The following is a 22,051-nucleotide window of genomic DNA, read 5'->3' as shown; positions in this document are numbered from 1 at the left end:
GGCCTCATGATACAGTGAGGCAAACCAGGGACTAAGAATTAGGAGACCTGTGTTTTAGTCTCATCCATGTCATTAACCAGCTGAGTGAGGTTATGTGGCTCATTAAATCTCTCTGATCCTGAAAATTCCTCAATTTGTAAAAGAGTGATCAAAATCCCTGCCTTGACTACTTTATAGGGCTACCTATCTGCCACAGGTACCAAATGTGACTATGGATGTGAACATGCTTTGAGATATATAAAAGCACCACAGGAGGATGAGGTAGTAGTAGATTCCATTTTTCAATACTGTGTTGATGTAAACAAAATCATTTGTTTCCTCAATGCCTTGTTAGCATGAGTACTTGCCAGGGCACCAGGGTCCCTTTTGGTAAACGCAATGAATCATACACTTGAAGTTCCCAGGATTTTGCTGGTAGGTATATGAACCAGAGAGGACTTGTGAGATGCAACCCAAAAACTGAATCTAGGTCTTTATGTCAGGAAGGCTAAAAATGAACCTCAGGATTAAAACAAAGGTAGAAGAGGTCCATTCCTCCAATCTCCTTTCCTTTCACTATATGCCACCCTTCCTTTGTTTCTCCTTCCTGCTATTCTCCCAAATCTCCAAGTTACAAATAGGATATGAAAGACCAAGAGAAAACTAAAATCTCTTAGCAAAAATGGCAAAGAACTTAATAAAATTTGAATAGATTGACAATGGTCTTTCATATATCTGGAAAAGATGAGTTCATTATATTGCTTCTGATCAGTGCTATCCTTGTTAAGCATTTATTATGTGCATAAATCTTTGGGGGACAAAGAGGAGAGAGTACCAAACTGAAGTCAGGAAGATTTAACTTCTTAAGTTCCAATCTAGTCTCAGACACTCACTTGCTGTGTGAACCTGGGCAAGTCACTTTATCCTATTTGCCTCAGTTTCCTCATCTTTCCAATGAGCTGGAGAAGGAAATGGCAAATCACTCCAGTATCTTAGCCAAGAAAACCCCAGAGGGCATCACACAGAGTTGGATAAAACTAAAATGCCCAAACAATAACATATACATAACTACACCAGGTGCCAAAAGAAAAATTCATTAAGGCTGGGGACAGCCACTTTTATATTTAATTATTTGTTTTGTTTTGTTTTTTCTTTCCCTCCCCTCCTCCCACCCCACTCCCATAGTCAATGAGCAATTCCACTGGGTTTTACATGTGTCACTGATCAAGACCTATTTCCATATTATTGATATTTGCACTAGGGTGATTGTTTAGAGTCTACATCCCCAATCATATCCTCATCAACCCATGTGATCAAGTAGTTGTTTTTCTTCTGTGTTTCTACTCCCTGTAGGGTGTGAGATGTTGATCTAATCTCTCCCATAACATTTTCCAATTAGCTATGGCATTGAATAAGTAAATTAATTTGGGTAGGATTGTCATTTTTATAATGTTAGCTCGTCCTACCCATGAGCAATTAATGTTTTTTTCCAATTGTTTAGATCTAGTTTTAATTGTGTGTAAAATGTTTTGTAGTTGTGTTCATATAATTCCTGTGTTTGTTTTGGTAGATAGATTCCTAAGTATTTTATATTGTCCAGAGTGATTTTAAATGGAATTTCTCTTTCTAACTCTTGCTGCTGGGATGTGTTGGAAATATATAGAAATGCTGATGATTGATGATTTATGTGGGTTTATTTTGTATCCTGCAACTTTGTTGATTATTTCTACTAGTTTCTTAGTTGGCTCTCTAGGATTTTTTAAGTAGACCATCATATCATCTGCAAAGAGTGATAGCTTAGTCTCCTCATTGCCTACGTTAATACCTTCATTATCTTTTTCTTCTCTAATTGCTACTGCTAGTGTTTCTAGTACAATGTTAAATAAGAGAGGTGATAATGGGCATCATTGTTTCACTCTTGATCTTCCACTTTTATATTTAAACTTGTGTATTTCCTAGCATACACAGTGGGTCTTGGTTACTTGAAGGATTTGAATGAAGAATGGAGAAAGGAGAGAAAAAAACATTGAGGAATGTGCAAAGAAGAACATATCATCAGAAGAGGAAATGGGAGAAAGAAAAGAGGAGAAGCAAGAGTCAGAGGAGAAAAGTGGATAAGAAGGAAAGGAGAGAGACAGAGACAGAGAGAGAGAAGGAGAGAGGGAGGCAGGCAGAGAGAGAGAGAGAGAGAGAGAGAGAGAGAGAGAGAGAGAGAGAGAGAGAGAGAGAGCCTACAGATGGATTGGATTGGATTCTGGTAGTTATTCTGTTATTAACTGGCTTAACTTGCTGTGTGACTTTGGGTAATTCACTCTCCTTTTCTAGGCTTTCACTTTTAGGCTCTGTCAAATGAGAAGGCTGGGCCAGGCCAGAGGTTCTTCATCTCATTTGTATCATGGGCAGCTTTGACAAACAAACTCATGGCACCTTTGGATGACCCTTCTCAAGATCAGATTCTTAAGTGCATAAAAGAAAATGCATAGCATTACAAAGGATACCAATGATGTTAGAAACCACTTATCAAAAGATTTAAAAAAACCAAATACACAGAACTCAGGTTAAGAACCCCTGAACTACATAGAATCAAAGGTTTCTTTGAGCTCTGATATTCCAAGATTCTATTGGAGAATCTCTCTGGGATTTAACCTCAGTTCTTTTATCTTCTGATTTTTAACCAGCATCAGTGGTCATACCACCTGCTCATCTGCTCCTCCTACCTTTCCCTCTCTCTCAGATTTAGATATGTGAACACCCGTGTTCACACACATAAGACAGTATGCATGTCTGTACATACTTGCAGGTATAAATATATAAGCACACGTGTACACTCTCACATATGTGAACACATTGAAACATATGTGTATTTACAATATACATATACACACCCAATGCATATGTGTGTACATATGTTGTTGTTGTTCAATTATTTTAGTTGTGATGACTCTTTATGATTTGACTCTTCCACTTGGGTTTTCTTGGCAAAGATTCCAGAGTGGTTCACCATTTCCTTTTCTAGCTTATTTTTACAGATAAGGAAATCGAGGCCAACAGGGTTAAGTGATTTGCCCAGGGTGTCTGATGTCAGTCCTGAACTCAGGAAGATGAGTCTTCTTGCCTTTGTGCCTGGTACTCACCCCACTGCTCCACCAATGTACAGATATACCAATAGACATGCATTTACACAATATACAGACACTTATACATATGCATATATGCATATCCACATATAGTGAAGCCCTACTTAGCCTTGTTTTGCAAACTTGAACAAATGAATAGAACTTCTGTTTCAACACATTTATTAGTCAGTAAGACTCGATTAAACCCTCTCTCAGTGCCATAGTCTTGCCTAAGTTCTAGAGATGCAAAGAAAGGTTGAAACAGACCTTGCACTCAAGGATCTCCCATTCTAATGGGGGAGACAACATAGAAACAAGGAGGATCATTCGCTGTCTAGTTGATGGAACGTAATTTATTGTGGGGGAGGTATTAGTAGCTGGTGAGAGGGGGGAGAAATGGACCAGGAAAAGGTTCCTGGAGAAGGTGGGATTTGAGCAGAGTGTTGCAGGAATAAATGAAGAGACAAGAGGGAAAGGGAGGGAGCAAGAAAATTCTGGAAATGGAGGCAGCCTGTGCTACATGGAGATGGGAGAGGGAGCTGTATATGAAGAACAAGAAGTAGGCTAGTGCGGCTAGGGATCATAGAGTGAGGGCAGAGGAGGAAAATGTAAGGAGACTGGAGTGATAGGAAGGGGTATGATTGCCCAGAACTTCAAATGCCACACTTAGGACTTTCTATTAAATTCTTTTTTTAAGAATTGTCTTAGAATGGATATTAAGTATTGGCTCCAAGGCAGAAGACCAGTAAGAGCTAGGCAACTTTGGTTAAGTGACTTTCCCAGGGTCACATAGCTAGGAAGTGGCTGACAAAGATTTGAACTTGCACTCTATCCAATGAACCATTTAGCTGTTCCTTTCTATTGGATCTTGGATGTAATCAGGGGAATCTGGAATTTATAGAGTAAGGCAATGTCATGGAAGACCTGTCCTTTTAGAAAATCACTTTTGTAGCCAAGTAGAGGATGAGACAAAGGGCGTGGGTAAAGATTAATTTTGGTAGGGAGACTAATTAGAAAGTAAGAGTTTTGAGGATCCAAACTAAGATGGTGCCTGTGTGAGTAAAGAAAGTGTGACACATGAGAAATGTCGTCAAGGTAAAATGTGACAACATATTGGATATGTGGGGGGATTGAGAGTGAAAAGACTTGGGGCCCCCTGAAGACAAGGACTATTTTTTTCGTCCCTTCCATCCCAAGGAATAGCAGCAGGGAAGAAGACACTGTGCCTCCCTCCTAATACCCTTTCACCCTGAGAATGCCACTGAGTCTATCTATGGGATTATCATCATTAGACTTGGAATTCTAGGAGTAGTGACCGTCTCTCTTTAATCATCCTAGGAGCTCCCTGAGCACAGGACTTTCTCTTTCACCAGATTAAGAGCTCCCTGAAGGCAGAGACCAAATATTCCCCTATTAATGAACTAAAAAGTATTTACTAATATGAACCAGGAGCTGGGCCAGGCACCAGGGATATAAAGGTTAAAACTAAGGAAATTGCTGCTTTATATTCCATTGGACTGAAAGAGACCAAATGGGTCTCTTTAATCAGCCTGGAAGCCTCATTTCATGATACTTCCTGAAAGTAGAGCCTAGTATGCTCCCTTTAGATCTTTGTCTAGCTAAGGACTAAGACTGTGACACTTTAATCTGATTGGGAAGGGCGGCTAGGTGGTTCAGTAGATAGAGAGCCAGGCCTGGAGACAGGAGGCTCTGTGTTTAAATCCGGCCTCAGACACTTCCTATGTGACCTTGGGCAAGTCACTTAACCCCAAATGCCTAGCCCTTATTGCTCTTCTGCCTTGGAACCAGCACTTAGTATCTATTCTAAGACAGAAGGTATGGGTTTATTATTATTTTTAAATCTGATTTGGAGAAGGAACAATGTTTTTCTTTACAAGTCTGGGAACTCACTGAAGTCTACTTGTCCCTTCTCAGTCTGGAAACTCCCCCAGATCAAGGACTGAATCTCCCCTTTGCAGAAATGGAATAGGAAATATATTGATTAAGTATTGATAAGATAAAAACTTTAGGAAAATCTGTAAAAACCTTCTGAAAAGAAATATCCCCAGAACAAGGGGAATGAGTTGGGGATTCCTTAAGGGAAGGTCTATATGAGCTTCACTAGGTGGGAGTAAAGAGAGAAGCAAGATTTCAGAAACTTTGTTTTCCTCTTGGTCAACAGTTTGATCCTAGAACTGGAGGCCAGAGTCCATCCAGGATCCTCTTCCTTGACTGCTGGTTGGGTTTATCACAAAGATGTTAACAAGCTGAAATTAACTGGCTCTTTTTCTCAGGTTGTTAGTTTTAAAGTAAGGGTAGTTAAAATGGCTTATATAATGCTCCAGAGAGAGAGCAAAGGAAGAGAAGAGGCAAGCAAAGCAAAGAAAGTCAATTTTAAAAAATCTGCTTAAAGTAGCAAATAACTGGGAAGAAATAGATGCCCATGGATCAGAGAATGGCTCAGTGAGTTGTGGTATGTAAATGTAAATGAATATTATTAATATACTATAAGAAATGAGCAAATTACTTAAATCTCTAGGTACCTCAGTTTTCTCATCTATGAAATGGAAAGAATGAAATGAGGGCTTTTGAGATCCCTTCCATCTGTAGATCTATGATGATTAGTTTATGAAGATGCATGAGAAGACACATTAATTGATGGAAAGAGAGTAAGCAGAACAAGGAAAACAACCTCTGTTGCCAATTCTTTTGTGTCCTTGGACAAATGATTTTACCTCAGTTGTCTCAACTTTAAAATAAGAGGAGTCATAAAATTTAGAATTGGAAAGGACCTTAGACATCATCCAGTCCCGCCACCTTTCTATATAGTGAAAATAAGCAGAGGCCCATTTCTCTATTTTTCTTCCTACCACATATGGGTATAATGATATAATATGTAGGGTTAAGGTAGGGAAATCTTAGAATGGAAAAGAGGCTTGGATCTAGTCTCAGAAGTCTTTGAGGTGGAAGGAATCACGGAGATCAAAGAATCTGAGCCCTCATTTTATAGGAGAAAGTTGGGGATCAGGGAAGAAAAGGGATTTACCTAAAATCACAGAAGTCATAGGAGTCTAGATTTGGATCTGGAAAAGGGACTTCAGAGGCCAGTTAGTATATTCCACTCATTTTACAGATGAGGAAATGAGAAGTTATATGACTTGCCTAAGTCATGCCATAGACATTAAGTAGTGAGCTTGGATTTGAACCTAGACCTTCTTGCTACAAATCTAAATTTGGCCTTCCTCAGATCAGAGTATGCTGGAACAGATTTAAGAATCATACTGACCTAGCTGTGTGACCCTGGGCAAGTCACTTAACCCCCCACTGCCTAATCCTCACCACTCTTCTGCCTTGAAACTAATACTTAGTATTGATTCTAAGACAGAAGGCAAAGTTTTGGTTTTTTTAAAAAGTCAGATAGACTCTAGCTGATTGTTAAATTTTCTGTGTGAACATTTATATCTTGGGAATCAGCAAATGCTTCAAGCTGGGGCTTGATTTATTATTTTGTTGATTTTCTAGACTTACAAAAGTGATGGAGAAAAATGTTAACACTGTAGTTTAAACTTAAAAGGGGTGTGGTTTGGGGAAGAGCCAGTGGTCCAACATTTATCAGCACATCTCAAGACACTATATAAATAGCACCTAAACCCTCTGGTCCCAAATCAAGTAATTCATCCAATATACCACACTGCCTGGCTAATCTTTCTCTTGGTATTGTGAGAAGGGACTTTGTATTTTTAGTTGATCAATCAGAGATTTAGACTTCCTTTCCATTTGTTCTGAATTTGGGTCAATCAGCAACCAGGGAATTGATCCCATAGGCACTACCCCCACCCCACCCCCACCCTGGGTGGTACCAGGCTAATTGAGGAATTGTGATTGGTTCCTGGGGAGTGATGTAAGAGAGCTAGTGGGTATAGTAAGGATTCATAAAATGAGACCCAGAAGGAAGCTGGGGTGGGGTTTTATTTTCTGAGGCTGAGAGTTGGAGATAGACACTGAGTTGTTAGGCTCTGGATTATTAGACTGGGAAATTCTTCACCTCCCTATATTTCTCTCTTATTTTTTTCTCTTACTAATAACTCTATCTATTAACAGTCTTGTGACTTAAGGGTTAATTACAATTTTTGGCGACCATCCATTTTAACCATTACAGTATTCTTCCTCTTCATTCTCTAGACATGAAAATGATGAAGAGCAGAACTGATTTTCAAGTTCACAGAGTGAATACTGGAATTATTATCATCAACAACTTTGGGTTTTATAGAACCACCTACCTAAGCCTAGAATATCTGCCTAGTCTCTTGGTCCCAGCCCAGCCTTATGCTGGGACCAGTCACAGTTCCCAAGGTAAGCTCTGACCACTTGCAAACAACCTTCAATGATGGTCTTACCAGCCAAACCTCTTCTGTTCCTTAACATTGCCTGATAAAGATCTAGCATCCCTTTATTGACATCTGTTGTGGTGGTGGTGGTTGTTCAGTCACGTCCAACTCTTCCTGACCCTGTGGACCATAGCACATCGATACTGTGCACGAGGTTTTCTTGGCAAAGATACTGGATTGGTTTGCTATTTCATTCTCCGATGGATTCAGGCAAATAGAGGTTAAATGACCTGCCAAAACTCACACAGCTAGTAAGTATCTGAGACCCTGTTTGAGGTTTTCTTTGTAGAAATATTAAAGTGGTTTGCTATTTCATTCTCCAGTGGATTCAGGCAAACAGAGTTTAAGTGACTTGCCCAAGGTCACACAGCTAGTAAGCATCAGACCCTATTTGGGGTTTTCTTGGAAGAGATATTGAAGTGGTTTGTCATTTCCGTTTCCAGTTCATTTGACACACGAGGAAACAGGTAAACAGAGAAGTGACTTGCCCAGGATCACACAGCTAATAAGTGACTGAGGCCAAGTCTGAACTTGGGTCTTCTTGACTCCAGTCCCAGTGCTCTATCCACTGAGCCATTGAGGCTTCTGAATGGAAATCAAGATTTCCCTGAAGATGAAGTCTTCAGAAATGCATTCGATCTAAAACTAGAGACCAAAAATGTCACAAAGACCCCTCCATCCTGTAACACGCTACCCAGGCAAAGGCCAGCACAAGTCTTGCCCTCGTGCCTGTGTTCTAAAAGAAAATGGGGGAGAGAGGATTCTGAACTGTTTTTCTTTTTTTAAAAGCATCTTTCCTCTGTCTCAGCACTACCTTCCTTAGGCCCCTGAGCAGTTCTAATTTGGCCTCACAAAATTCTATTTTGGCCCCAGGCAAATGTTCATTTTTTAGGACTGAGATGGGTAAGAGTCAGCCGGATGGTTCCCATTCTGGTTCCTGGGAGCCCCTTACAAAGCCTTAGAAGCGTGTGGTTTGGGGGTGGGATGCCCTCTATTGGCTGCTCCTGTCAGGGGTCTGAAGCCACTGTTCCTGATCCACACAAAGCCACGTAGGGCACCCCTGGCTTACTCATAACACTTCCCATAGGCAGGCTGGAAAATCAGGCTCTGGAAAAGTCACGCTCCGAATTTGGATTACACCTCCCAAGCCCAGCGGGCCCAGCCCTCACAGAGCAGACACAGTGAGAAGGGGGCTGAGACGAGAACATCATGTTACAAGCCGAAGCAGGCAAAAGCTTTCCACAGTGAGCTCTCCTCTTCTCGAGAGCCCGAGAAGAGGAACGTTTCGGAGCTCGGATCAGGAGAACAACAGTAATTTTGTACTTGCGTCCATAAGGACCTGACCTTGGATTTCTGCTTGATTGTTTTCCATAATGCCACCTTGAAGCAACTAGGGAAGGGGAAATCATTAAGTTCTAGAATATGGGCAGTAGAGAGTACCTTTGAGGCACTCTCCTCGTCCAGTTCTCTCACTGTACAGCACGGGGAGCAGAATACCTAATTAGTGACGGAGGCTGACATAGAACCCAGACCTCCTGGACCTCAGACATTTTATTATGCTCCCTTTAAATATTTAGGAAGATCATAAGGGATAATGAAAGAACTGTGAACTCAGAAGCAGAAGACCTGGGTTTGAATCTCATCTGGTCCTGGAGTCACAAAGATTTGAGTACAGATCCAGCCTCTGACACTTACTAGCTGTGTGACCTTGGGCAAGTCACTTAACCTCTACCTCTATTTCCCCAACTGTATAACAATGCAAGGATGAAATAATATCTATAAATCACCTGGCATAGTGCACGACACATAGTAGGCACAATATAAGTATTTATTTCCTCCCTTTTACCCCTACTAGCTATGTGACCTTGGGCAAGTCATTTAAACTTTTTAGACCTCAGTTTCTCTCTCTGCAAAATGAGAGGATTGGATTTCTAAGTCCTTTGTAGCTCTGCCATTCTGTACTCCTGACATGACGAATAGCTAAAGATAGCTGCTTAGCATCTTCATCTTTTCTCAATCACCCTCTAGGGAAAAACAGAACCAATCCAAATCTGACCTTTGGGTCTAATGGCTTATGATCCGAATGCTCAATTCCTCAGCCAGTTTAATAGTCATTTTTAACTCCCTTTTCCTTGTGCTAATGCAAAGAGGTCAAAAACAAGCCCCTTTTCTATTTTGCTGTGGCGTCTTACCTGTGACTCTTCTCAGGCTCTTCCCAATTACCCTGCTCCCCACTTCTCGGATGCATTTACCTATAAGCTACATTCTCTGAATATACTGGCTGGCATCCAAATTCTGGGTTCGGTCAAGGTAAACTGGCTAACCTTATGCGGGAGAGCTGGGGAGGGAGAATTGGAGGATGGAGAATCTTTCAAAGAAGAATGAATTGCAATCTTGTTACAATCGATGAAGATATTTGCTCTTGTTCCCCTGTAACATCTCTCTCTTCTCTCTAATAAGTGTTCATCTTTGTCACATTGCTCCATTTATGGGACAGGGACAGGGACATCATGGGGGAATGATGGTGTAAAGATGGGGAGGAGAGGCAAAGGACAGGTCTGGTCACAGCGCTTCCTGGCCCCTATTGCTTGCTAAATAACTGGAAAATCGCTTGCCCTGGCTTAAAAGACTTCATTTTTTTTTTTTTGAGGTTTGAGGTCAAACTTAGATTTTTCTCTCTTTTCCCCATTCTGACCCTTCAGTAACTTTATATTCCTGGCAAATTGCGATTCTGTGAATGTCTCTCTGTTTATTTCCTAAGCTCATCCCCTGCCTTCTGCAGCTTCCTCCTGCTGAGAGAGTACAACTCCATAAATCTCTGCCTTTTGAAATCTCTCAGGTGCCACCTCCTCCCTGAAGCTTTCCTTGCTCCCTCCCGTCCCCAAGATATGAGTTCTCCTTCTGAAGTTCTGCATCACCCTGACCACCAGATTGTAACTTGTATCATACCTATTTGGAGTCTTCAAGGACAGGGACTATGGTTTAGACCAGTGGTTCCCTAACTTTTTTGGCCTACCGCCCCCTTTCCAGAAAAATATTACTTAGCCCCCTGGAAATTAATTTTTTAAAAAATGTTAATAGCAATTAATAGGAAAGATAAATGCACCTGTGGCCATCACCGCCTCCCCTGGATCGCTGCAGCACCCACCAGGGGGCGGTGGCGCCCACTTTGGGAATCACTGGTTTAGATCATCTCCTCAGAAGCTAGCATAGTGCCTTGCAAACAGTAAGCACTTAATGTTTGCTGAACTGAACTGAACTAAAACAGAATGACATCTTTATGTTTGTCTGTTATAGCTTTTACTTTGTGATGAGACTCATTCCCTCGGTGGAGGGATTTATTTCCTAATGAGCAAGACTAATCAAGCTGTAGGGGACATTTATGCCTGGAGCAAATCTTACAGCAAACCAAATTGCTATGGTTCTAGGTCGTCCCTGTCTGAGGAAGAGCTGCTCTCATTGGAGGAAGTAAAAAAAAAAAAACAAACAAACTGTCTATCTCTCCATCTCTCCTCCCTCTTTCCTCTCTCTCCTCCTTTTCCCCTCTTCCCCTCTCCCCCTTTTCCCTTCTGTCCCTCCCCCTCTCCCTCTCTTTCTTTCTCTCTATCGACTTATCATCTACCTACCTTTTGCTATCATCTACCTACTATATATCTTGTCTCTCTCTCATCTATAGATCTATCTTCTATTATTTAGTTATCTGTGAAAAGACAAACTTTTTGTTTATCTATGCAAAGGCAAAAAAAGTAAAAAAGGTCACTTATACTAGAATAAGAAGACCTGCATTGAAATCTTGTCTCTGATCTTACTAGCTAAAGTGACTGGGCAAGTCATTTAACCATTGACTTCAGTTTCTTAATATACAAAATGAAGGGGCTGGACTTGATGTCTTCTAAGGTCCCTTCCAGCTCTAAATCTATGATTCTACATTTAACCAGGGACCTTTGGTGCTGTTGGACCAGTGATGTCTACTCTCAGGGTTCAAATCTGGCATCAGAGCCCAGGTCTCTGACTTCTAATTCCAGTATATTTGTTTCCTTAACTTTTCTCCATCTATATGACCAGAACAGTTTATTTATTTTTTTTAAATTCTGGTTTCAGAGACTTCCTAGCTGTGTGACCCTGAGCAAGTCACCTAACCACAAATACCTAGCCCTTATTTCTCTTCTGCATTAGAGCTGATACTAAGACAGAAAGCAAGGTTTTTATATATATGTATATATATATATATCTTTTTTTAAACATTTATTAATATTCATTTTTAACATGGTTACATGATTCATGCTCCTCCTTTCCCCTTCACCCCCCGCACTCCCCCCACCCATGGCCAATGCACATTTCCACTAGAGGTTTTAAAAAATAAACTATTGATCTGATCACATAGATGGAGAGAAGTTAAAGAAATAAACATACTGGAATTAGAGTGCAGAGACATAAACCTTCCTGTAGCTTAGTTTCCTCAAGACATCTACTCAAGAGTAGACTAAAAAATTCTTTCTTAACTTTAAAATTATACATAATATGAATGATTAATAAGGGAAGTAATGTGGATTAGTGGAGACAGGGCTGTCCTTTAAGTCAGGAAAACCTGGGTTCCAGCCTCGTCTTTGACATGTACTTACTGGGTAACCATCAAGTAAATCATTGAACATCTCAGATGCTCCAGGCAGCATCTGACTTAATATGAGAAGTTATTGGTCTCCATTGGTGGAGGGAATTTCCACACTGAGAATTCTCAGTATCTAAACCATCACAGATTGGGACCCACACAAAAAAGGGAATGAATTTCCTCAGTTGCCTTACATTTCCAGCTGTTCAATGAGATCTGCATTGGTGAATTGAGAACTTGCTAATTATTTTGTTTAAGGTAATTGCATTAATAGTTTCAAATGCTCATTAATTCAGAGAGATATGTGACAGCCATCAGCTAATCACTGAAAGCTTTACCGATTTTGAGAGCTGACACACATCGTTCACATCACACTCTTTTCACATTGTCATTCTGTTTCTCTCTAACAGAATGCCTAACTGATTAAATTTCAATTAAGGGTCTTTGGGAGCTTTCCCCTAAGATATCATCATTGACTTAAGTGCTTGAAAATGAGGATGACTGTGAGAAAGGGAGCTATTTCTTGCCATGGTGACAATAGGCTTCCACCCACCTGCTCAGCCCAGGTGCCTACAGCAGAGATAAGTCTGTCCCAACTGTTTGCTATTCAGAGAATTCCAGAATTAAAGGTTCATAGAATCCTACAGTTGAGAGTGGGCCGGAGAATTCATTTGATGAAGTTCTCTGACAATCATAGAGTTACCAACTTTGAAAGTTGGGAGAAGGTTGGTAGTGATCTAGTTCGACCCATACTCAAAAGGAATTCCCATTCTAACACACTTAACAAATGGTCACACAACTTCTACTAACAGATCTCCCAAGGCAGGGGAGGATGGATATCCCCTTCCCTCTAAGGTAGTCAGTTCCACATTGGATTGGCCTCTTGGCAACTCTTACCGCTGCTCTGGGTTCTTCCCTCTGGGGTCAAACCCAATGAAAGTCCTTTAAATATTGGAAAAGAGCTATTACATATCATCCCCATTACCCCAATGCTTCTCATCCCTTTCCTTGAGTGTTCTTTCAAATGTGATAAATATATAGTTCCTTTAATATCTTCAAGACATGTATTCAAAAGATCCCTCATATACTGGTTGCCCTCTTCTGCACATTCTACAGCTTATCAATCTCTTTCTTAAAATGAACAGAATCTTTCAGATGAGGTCTAATGAGGGCAGAGTTTACGGATACTCTCATCTCCGAAGTAATGGAAGCTATATGCCTCCTTAAATGCACCCTCAGATTGTGTTAGATTTTATAGATTGTGCATCACACTGTTGACTCATATTGAACTTATAGGTCACCAAAACCATAAGAGATTTTTTAGAATAAATATTGTCTCACCATGCCTCTCTGTCTTGTGCTGATATTTTTAGTTCTTAAGTGCAAGACTATTTTAGCCCTATTTTCAGATTGAGCCCAGTTCTTTAGATCAGTGGTGTCAAACTTAAATAGAAATGGGATCCCTACCAGCTACATATTAACTTAGAAGCCACAAATTAACATTATATTATAATTATTTATTTTTATTTATTTTATTAAACATTTCCAAATTCCATTTTAATCTGACTGGGGAAGCACTTAGGAGTTTTGTAGCTAGAGGCTGATGAGCTCCACACCTCCACTCTAGCCTGTCATGTTCCTTTTTGGTTCTAATTTATCCATTGTCTTAGTTATCCCTCCCTGTTTTGGTGTCATTTGGAAATTTAATAATTATGCAATCTGTATCTTTTTCCAAAATCATTTCTAAAACAGTTAAACAGTATAGAAATTACCACAGATCCCTGGAGACTTTCTGGGTCCAGTCATCTTGCCAGTTGTGAATGCAGTCAGTTGCATTTTTGACTAATCCATATCTGCCCATATTATGCAAGGGAATAGTATAAGATGCTTAATTAAAATGTTTGCTACAATATAAGTAAATTATATCCATAGCAAGCTCAATTCTTATGCTAGATGATAAATTACTTAAAGACTAGGGATTATGTCTTATTCATCTTTGTACCCTGAACACTAACAATAATCATTCCTTTTCATATTTCTAGGATGCTTTAATCTGCATGAAGTTCCTTCCTTACATGAATTCCACCAGACTGATGGCATATATATGATCATTTTCATTTCCTAGATGAGGAAGCTGAATTTCAGCAAGGCAAAGTGACATATCAGAGCAAACCTAGAGAAGCTAAATTTCCTGACTCCAAATGCCATATTAACTCTACGCTTGACACAGTAGATACTTAATATATGTTTGTCAAATGGTTGTGAATAAGTGGATACATTCTAGATTGGAATATGAATCATTGCCAGAAAAGGTGGTGGATGTTGGACCGACACTCTGATTATATGGGACAGAAAAGTCTCTGTGGAGCTGAGAGTTCACATACACAATAGGGAGACAAGACTGGGAAGATGGGTCTGGTTTAGATTGTGGAGGACTTTAAGTCACAGAATTTTGACTTCAGTGGTGGGTCACTGAAAGTTTTAGAGTCCACTGCCCAGCAGCCTCTTCATAAAGATCCTAAGTTCTATTTAGGAGATATTTGCAGTGATAACTAAAGTTCAGATCATTAGAAATTCATTCTTTAAAAAAAACCCTTGATTTCTATCTTAAAATCAATTCTAAGTATCATTTCCAAGGAAGAAGAGAGGAAATGGCATGGGATTAAGTTACTTGCTCAGGGTCACACATAGCTAGGAAATATCTGAGTCCAGATTTAAACCCAGGACCTCCCATCTCCAGATCTGGCTCTCTATCCACTAAACCACCTAGCTACCCCTAGAAATTCATTTTTTAGGGTCATAAATAAAGGAATGAAAAAGCATTATTAATTGTTGACCAGGTGCCAAGAGCTATGCCAAGTGTCAGTGGCATAAATGCAAAAATGAGACAATCGTTCTTGCTTTTATGGAGCTTATGTCTATCTCGAGTCTTCCCCAGTCATCTTGACTTTTTTCTTGCCACTAGACATCCATGACTCTGGAAGACAGCATGAGACTATGGGACTAAGGACTCTATGTAACTCTCACTTAAATTTCAATTTATGCCTGACTCAAAAGCCATCATCAGTGATATCATTTTGACCCACTTTGAGTATGAAGGACAGCAACCAAACAATAATTTAATAAGGAGAAAGAATGGGGGAAGCTGAGTGGCTCAGTGCATTGAGAATCAGACCCAAAGATGGGAGGTCCTGGGTTCAAATTTGACCTCAGACACTTTCTAGCTGTGTGACCCTGGGCAAGTCACTTGACCCGCATTGCCTAGCCTTTACCACTCTTGTGCCTTAGAACCAATACACTATTGATTCTAAGATGGAAGGTAAGAGTTTAAAAAAATAAGGGGAAAGAACATGTAGAGGGGAAGGGTGGTCAGGGAAGGGAGTTTTGGTCTATGGAATCACTGAGATGGTGAATATAGCTGTAGGACAACTGATTGTCCACTCCTTTTCCAGAAGTAAGAGTGCTGTTGTTACAATTATTGTTGCCATAGCAAGGAGTGAAAAATAGAGTTCAGAAGTGGGGTAGCAGGGCAGATAGTCTGATAGGCAGTGACTAATTTATCCTCTCCTATAGGAAAACCTACCTAATTTTTTTTTTGTACCAGCTGCGGTTACATCTACAGGATTAGAAAACCCAAAGCAGCAACTTTGGGTTCCTAACTGATCTTATTCTTGGCCCTAGTCTGAGATTTTCTTTAACCCTGAAAGCTTCCTATCACTATTTTCTGATGGGGGTTGGGGTACAGTAAGAGAAAGATCTGCATCTACCAATGCCTGGGGCAGCCTTCACAAGACATGCCAAGAAAGATAGCTGGGTGGTTCAGTGGATAGAAAGTCAGGCCTGGAGAAGGGAGGTCTGGGGTTCAGATCTGCCTTCAGACATTTCCTAGCTTATCTTTCAAATCAGTCACCCTGGCCTCGTGGCTCTTCAGTGAACAAGACACTCCTCTGGCTCTGGACATTTTCTCTGGCTACTTCCCAATGCCTGGAACATTCTCCCCAGCTGTGTAACCCCTACGCACTAGCCCCACTAGCCTAGCCTGAACCGCTCTTCTGCCTTGGAACCAATTTATTTAGTGTTGATTCTAAGATGGAAGGTACGGATTTAAAAAAATAAAAATGTGCCAAAGGCAAACAGAAAGAAGAGTGTCTTCAAATCAGCTTTTAAAGACAAATGCAACAGAGTGGGAAGGAAAGACAGAGATTGCCCCATGGGGGGACACAGAAGATGCCAGAGGCATTCGCCAACAGGGACAGAGACCGCTGCTGGGGAATTATTGGAAGAGGGATCAGATTGGTCACGCCAGAAAGCATGTAGCTACTAGACGAAAGAAGCACCCGATTTCATTGCTTTCTATTTACACTAATTATTCTCGCTAACTATGCGCCAAGTTTTACCTGTTGCTATATTGCTAAAAGCGTGTAAGGGTTGTGAGGTGGGAGGGCCTGCTGAAACCTCTCTCGCCCCACACGAGATCCAGCTTCAGGCAGGGGACAAGAAACTCGGATGCTTTGCCTCCTCATTTGATGGAACAGGAAGGAACATTCTAAAACATATATAACTGTAGTACACTGGATCAGAAATGAACTCTGAAATTACCCTAATAAATGGATTTCCAAAAGCACACATTTATTCTACTCTGTAAACATATCGGTGTATAAATATGTATGCAGAAAAGAGCCTTTTTGGAATATAAAATACATCTGGCAGAATTCTTTAAAAAAAAAATGGAAATCTTTATATAGCTACTAGCTTCTCCCGTAAACCTAGCTTGAAGCATGTGAACTCTCTGCTAATTACTTGTCCTGTTAATTAAAAAATAAATCCCCTAAAATTTTATAACAGGTGGTTCGTGATGCTAGAATTGAAGCTGAAACTTGTATATAATTATTGTGCAGCTTATTTGCATTTCAGATTGCTTAGGGGGACACCGAAGGCTAAGCTTCCAATCTTCTGTCTGTCTTTCACCTCCATCCACTGGCTATGTTGGATGGAGATTAGCAGGAGACAGCTGGCATTTCCCTTCCCTCTGAGCTTCTCCAGTCCTGGGCTCCAGCAGGGATGAGGAGCTCTAGACATTTCCCCAAGTACTTCGAATCGGGACAGAAATAGGACCAGCTGCCTCAGGAGGTTTGAAATGGAAGGCCCATTGTTGTTGTTTTTTTAGCAACAAATCCAGGAGAATCCAGTGTCCAAAACTAATGTTGCCCCCTCCGGACTGGGCCCAAAAGGCAGGGAATGCTCCATAATATAACAAGAGCAGACACTCTGGGTATCTTTCCCCACCCAAGTGCAGGAGCAGAAGCAGGAACAGACATTACTCAACTGGTGTCTTCCTGAAAAACTCCAGGCAAAAGCAAATGTGTTTTTTTTTTAACTGAATCTTATTTTTTCAGTGATTTCTACTATCATGTCAGATATCTGTTATCCAGACTTGCCATCATGAATCTTCAATTTGCAGAGAAAGTTACCACTTTGGATGGAAGATTTTCTGCCTATTCACCTTTCCTCTGAATCTCTCCATAAAGTACTTAATGATTTGTAGAAGGAGCCTTAAATAAATGCTTTAGGGGTGCTTGCTGTTTCAAGAAACCCTTGAAAGAGAGTAACGGTGGCCTATAATGAATGGAACTGGCTGGGTTAATCAGGTCTAATTCTGATTTTTACCCACTGCGATATTTGGAGCAAATTATTGCTCCTTTTTTGAACCTTATCTGGAAAATGATGGGATCAAACTGGATCTCTAAGGTTCTTTTCAACCTGAACATTCTATGACAATGATTATTAGATTATATTCATGGAAACGGGAATATGTCTTAGTTAAACCATAAATCTCCTTCTCGGTGCCTAAAACAATCTTGTGCATTCAATGGGCACTTAACAAGTGTTTCTAGAAATCAAAGAATTTTTTTTACAATGTGAACAGTCACTTCCCTTCTAATTTTTTTTACATTTTTAAACCCTTAACTTCTGTGTATTGGCTCCTAGGTGGAAGGGTGGTAAGGGTGGGCAATGGGCATCAAGTGACTTGCCCAGGGTCACACAGCTGGGAAGTGTCTGAGGCCAGATTTGAACCCAGGACCTCCCATCTCTAGGCCTGGCTCTCAATGCACTGAGCTACCCAGCTGCCCCCCCCCTTCCCTTCTAATTTGGATGTAAGAGAGTCTTGTATTTCCATAAATTGCTTTCCCCATCCCCACTCCCCAAAGGGGACCACCTGTATTCTGAATTAATAGAACTTAAGAATCATTTAGTTCAAATCCATCATCCAGAGAGCAGCAAACCAGAGAAGCCTATCTTGTGACTAAAAAACTTCTGACAGTACAACAATCATTTCTTACCCTTAAGAGAAATCTAGGTGGAAGAGAGTCAGTCACATGAGATCTAACTAGTACATGGGAGCTTGAAATAGGACCTTGAATGCCTGGGGTAATCACAGAATGTTAGTGATCATAGTACGTTCCAAGGGAACATTTCTAGCCATAATAGCTGGAAATTATAAGGAAGCAGATTTCACTTTGAGATAAAAGGGGGGGAAAACCCAATAATGAGTGCTGTCCAAAAATGGAACCACCAACAATCTAGATATTTTTTGAGAAGAGAGTGTAAATGGCCTCCTGTCCCAGCTGTTAGAACATGAATTCCTGCTTTGGAATGGCCTTATCTAGATGGGCTCTGAGTTCTCTTCCAACATGGAGCTTTTCTGATTCTATTGAGTCCCTGACCTAGAGTCAGGAAGACTCATCTTTTTGAGTTAAAATCTGGCCCCAGAGACTTACTAGTAACTGTGAGACCCTGGGCAAGTCACTTAACCTTGTTTGCCTCAGTTTCCTCATACATAAAATGAGCTGGAGAAGGAAACTACAAAGTGTTCCACTTTCTCTGCCAAGAAAACTCCAGATAGAGTCATGAAGTGTTGGGCACAACTAAACAACAACAAACACATACTTTTGGGCATGGGTTTCTCAAAAAAAAAAATGTTACTGAAGGGTATTGGAAGGTACTGGCCTAAGAGACTCCAGAGGCTTGAGTTCTAGAGACAGCTCTGTCATTAATTAGTGTGGTCCTGGGGGAGACATTCAGTATCTTAAAAGGTTGTTTCATGAAAAATGCTAATATGTTGGAAAACACTTTGAAAAGACAACTGGATCATAGAGCTAGAGCTGAAAGACTCCCACTTCTCCCATTATATTCTTTCTCTAATCTCATCAGGACAATATGGGTTTAACTATCATTTTTATGCAGATGACTCCCAGACAGACATATCTCATCGCACCCTGTCCCTGAGTTTCAGTCCTATATCACCATTGCTGATTGGATCTTGCAAACTGGCCATTCCAGAGACACATCTGAAATTCAATGTCTAAAATGGAATTCATTCTCTCTTTGCCCTAAACTTGCCCTTCTTCCAAGCTCCCCCCAGTTCTCCAGCAGGGGCTCCTGTGCTTCCATTGCCTCAGGTTTGTAATCTTGGCAATATCCTTGACTTCACATGCTCCCTCGCCCAACATATCCAATCAATTGTCAAGACTTCCTTCTCCCTCACTACATCTGTTGCATTTCTAACTCCTTCCATCTACTCCCATAGCTACCACTTTAGTTCAGGAACCCGTCAATCTCTCACCTGGATTAATGCAACAGTCTCCTAATTGGGTCTCTCTGCCTCAAGTCTCTCACCATTCTGGTCTCTCATATTCTATACTGTTGCTAAAGTAATTTTCCTTAAATGCAGATCTGACCACATGACTCCCCTGTTCTCCCAACCCCAGTGGCTTCTTTTTGCCTCTAGAATAAAATGTAAACTTCTCTGTTTAGCTTTTAAAGCTCTACATGACTTGGTCCCAAACTATATTTCTAGCCTCATCAGATGTATATATGTATATTCTTCCCATACGCTGAGAACCAGCCAGCCTGACCTCTCTGTTCCTCACTGATAACACTCTAATGTCTTCTTGCCTGGAATGCACTTCTTCCTTATCTCTGCCTCCAAGAGTCCCTCTCTTCCTTTAAGATGAAGTTCCGGCGCCATCTTCCTGATCTCCCAACTGCTAATGCCTTCCTTTCCATAGTCCTTTGGATTTGACACTACTTTGCATGTGTCTATAAGGATTTCTTAAATTTATATTTATGCCGTATGTGTTTTCTATGTCCTGGTTGTCTCCCTCGTGACTTAGTGGCACGTAGAAGGTGCTTAGTAAATACTTGCGATGGCTAATTTATTATACCATCTGTCTCATGATTGTAGAACTGAGAATTAGAAGTCGGGATGCTGAATTAAGTCATCCTAAGGGAGAGAGGAAAAGTCACACAAAGGAAAGAATCCTGAATTTGGAACCAGAGAAAATGGTCTTAAATCCTGATCAGTTACTTCCTGCTAAGTCATCTTGGAAGGAAGGAAAGAAGCATTTATTAAGGATCAGGAAGGTGATTGACTGAATCACCCTGGACAGATGGATGCCTGCACTGTCCTTGAAAGTCTTCAGGAGAGCGATGTCATGACCTTCTCCAATGCCAGCCTCGTTGTCTCTTCTTGGTGGCTGGGACAAAGCCATGGCTTACTACCAAGCCAGATTTCTACAGACCAACAGAAATAGAATCTGTAAAATGCTGAAGGAAGATGAAGTGTGGTGGTGGTGGTGGTGGTGGATAGAATCACAGTTATTTGGAACTCTGAAAACTTGAGACAAAATAGCCTCAGAGCATGCTACTGTCTGGGGTCCTAGGGCTCCAATAACAACTGACCCTTTGTGTTCCCCAGTGTTGGGTATGTTCACTTTCATTTAATAAGCTTGTTCCCTTACAGTAATTTAGGAACTGGAAACTTGGATGCTTATTGTTATTAGAACAATAATAAGGCTGGAGTGGAAGTAAATTGCAGAGAGCTGAGCAAAGGTGTTTTTCAGGGGTTATACACAAAAGCATGAAAGGCTGAAATGACCCTTGGATGCAGGAAGGGTACTTCCCCGGTGTCCCCCCTCTAATCAACTCAGATAGAACACAATGAATTGACAGTAGGGGCAACTAGGAGGGCATCCAGGTTTCCATCATTATGTGCAGGTACATTAGTAGAGGTGCTCCATGGTGTGCTATGCAGTACAGTGGATAGAGCACTGGGCTTGGAATCAGGAAGACTCATCTTCAAGAGTTCAAATCCAGTTTCAGGCACTTACTAGCTGTGGGACCCTAGGCAAGTCAATTAACCCTGTTTGCCTCAGTTTCCTCATCTGTCAAATGAGCTGGAGAAGGAAATGGCAAACCACTCCAGTATCTTTGTCAAGAAAACTCCAAAAGGGGTCATGAAGAGTCAGGCACGCTGAGAAATGACTGAATGACAATCCATGGTGTGCTGTCCCAGTATGCTACACTACATCTTGGCTTCTGAGATCTCTAGGTCATGGAGAAAGGGGTTCATTAGGTTACTGCTGAACGATTATTTCCTCTCTGGGTTAGAAGTAATTTGCATGAGCCTGGGTTTGGGAAGTAAGGGTGAGGAAGGACTTCCCTGCCCTGATGGCTCCCTGGATCTCTCTAGAGCGTGATGGGCAAACTTTTTAAAGAGGGGGCCAAAGGAAAGGAAATGCTCATCTCTCAGTCTGTTTCTAAGGCAACTCTTTTGAAGTTTTCATTGTGTTGTATTCATCAGATTAGGAATAATATCATGGGGCTGGATAGAACATTTCAGGGGGCCACATCTGGCCCACAGGCTGAGTTTGCCCATCACTGCTCTAGAGGATACTAGTTGAAAGAAGAAACTCATTGGAGCCAGGGGACCAGAGCTTGTCCCCATATCCCATTCTGGTCTAAACCAGGTTGGGGGTCTGGGACTCTGAATCTTGTTAAAGAAAGGTAGGATCATGGAACCTAGATGTAGAATGGGAAGGAAGGCCAGAGGTTATCTAGTCCAACCTATTTTCTTTACAAATGAGGAAAATGGGGTCCCAAAAGGTGGAATTATGGAT

Source organism: Gracilinanus agilis, chromosome 4 (assembly GCF_016433145.1).
Source record: "Gracilinanus agilis isolate LMUSP501 chromosome 4, AgileGrace, whole genome shotgun sequence".
NCBI classification, from domain to species: domain Eukaryota; kingdom Metazoa; phylum Chordata; class Mammalia; order Didelphimorphia; family Didelphidae; genus Gracilinanus; species Gracilinanus agilis.
The sequence above is the reverse complement of the archived record's forward strand: the minus strand, read 5'-3'. Positions refer to the sequence as shown.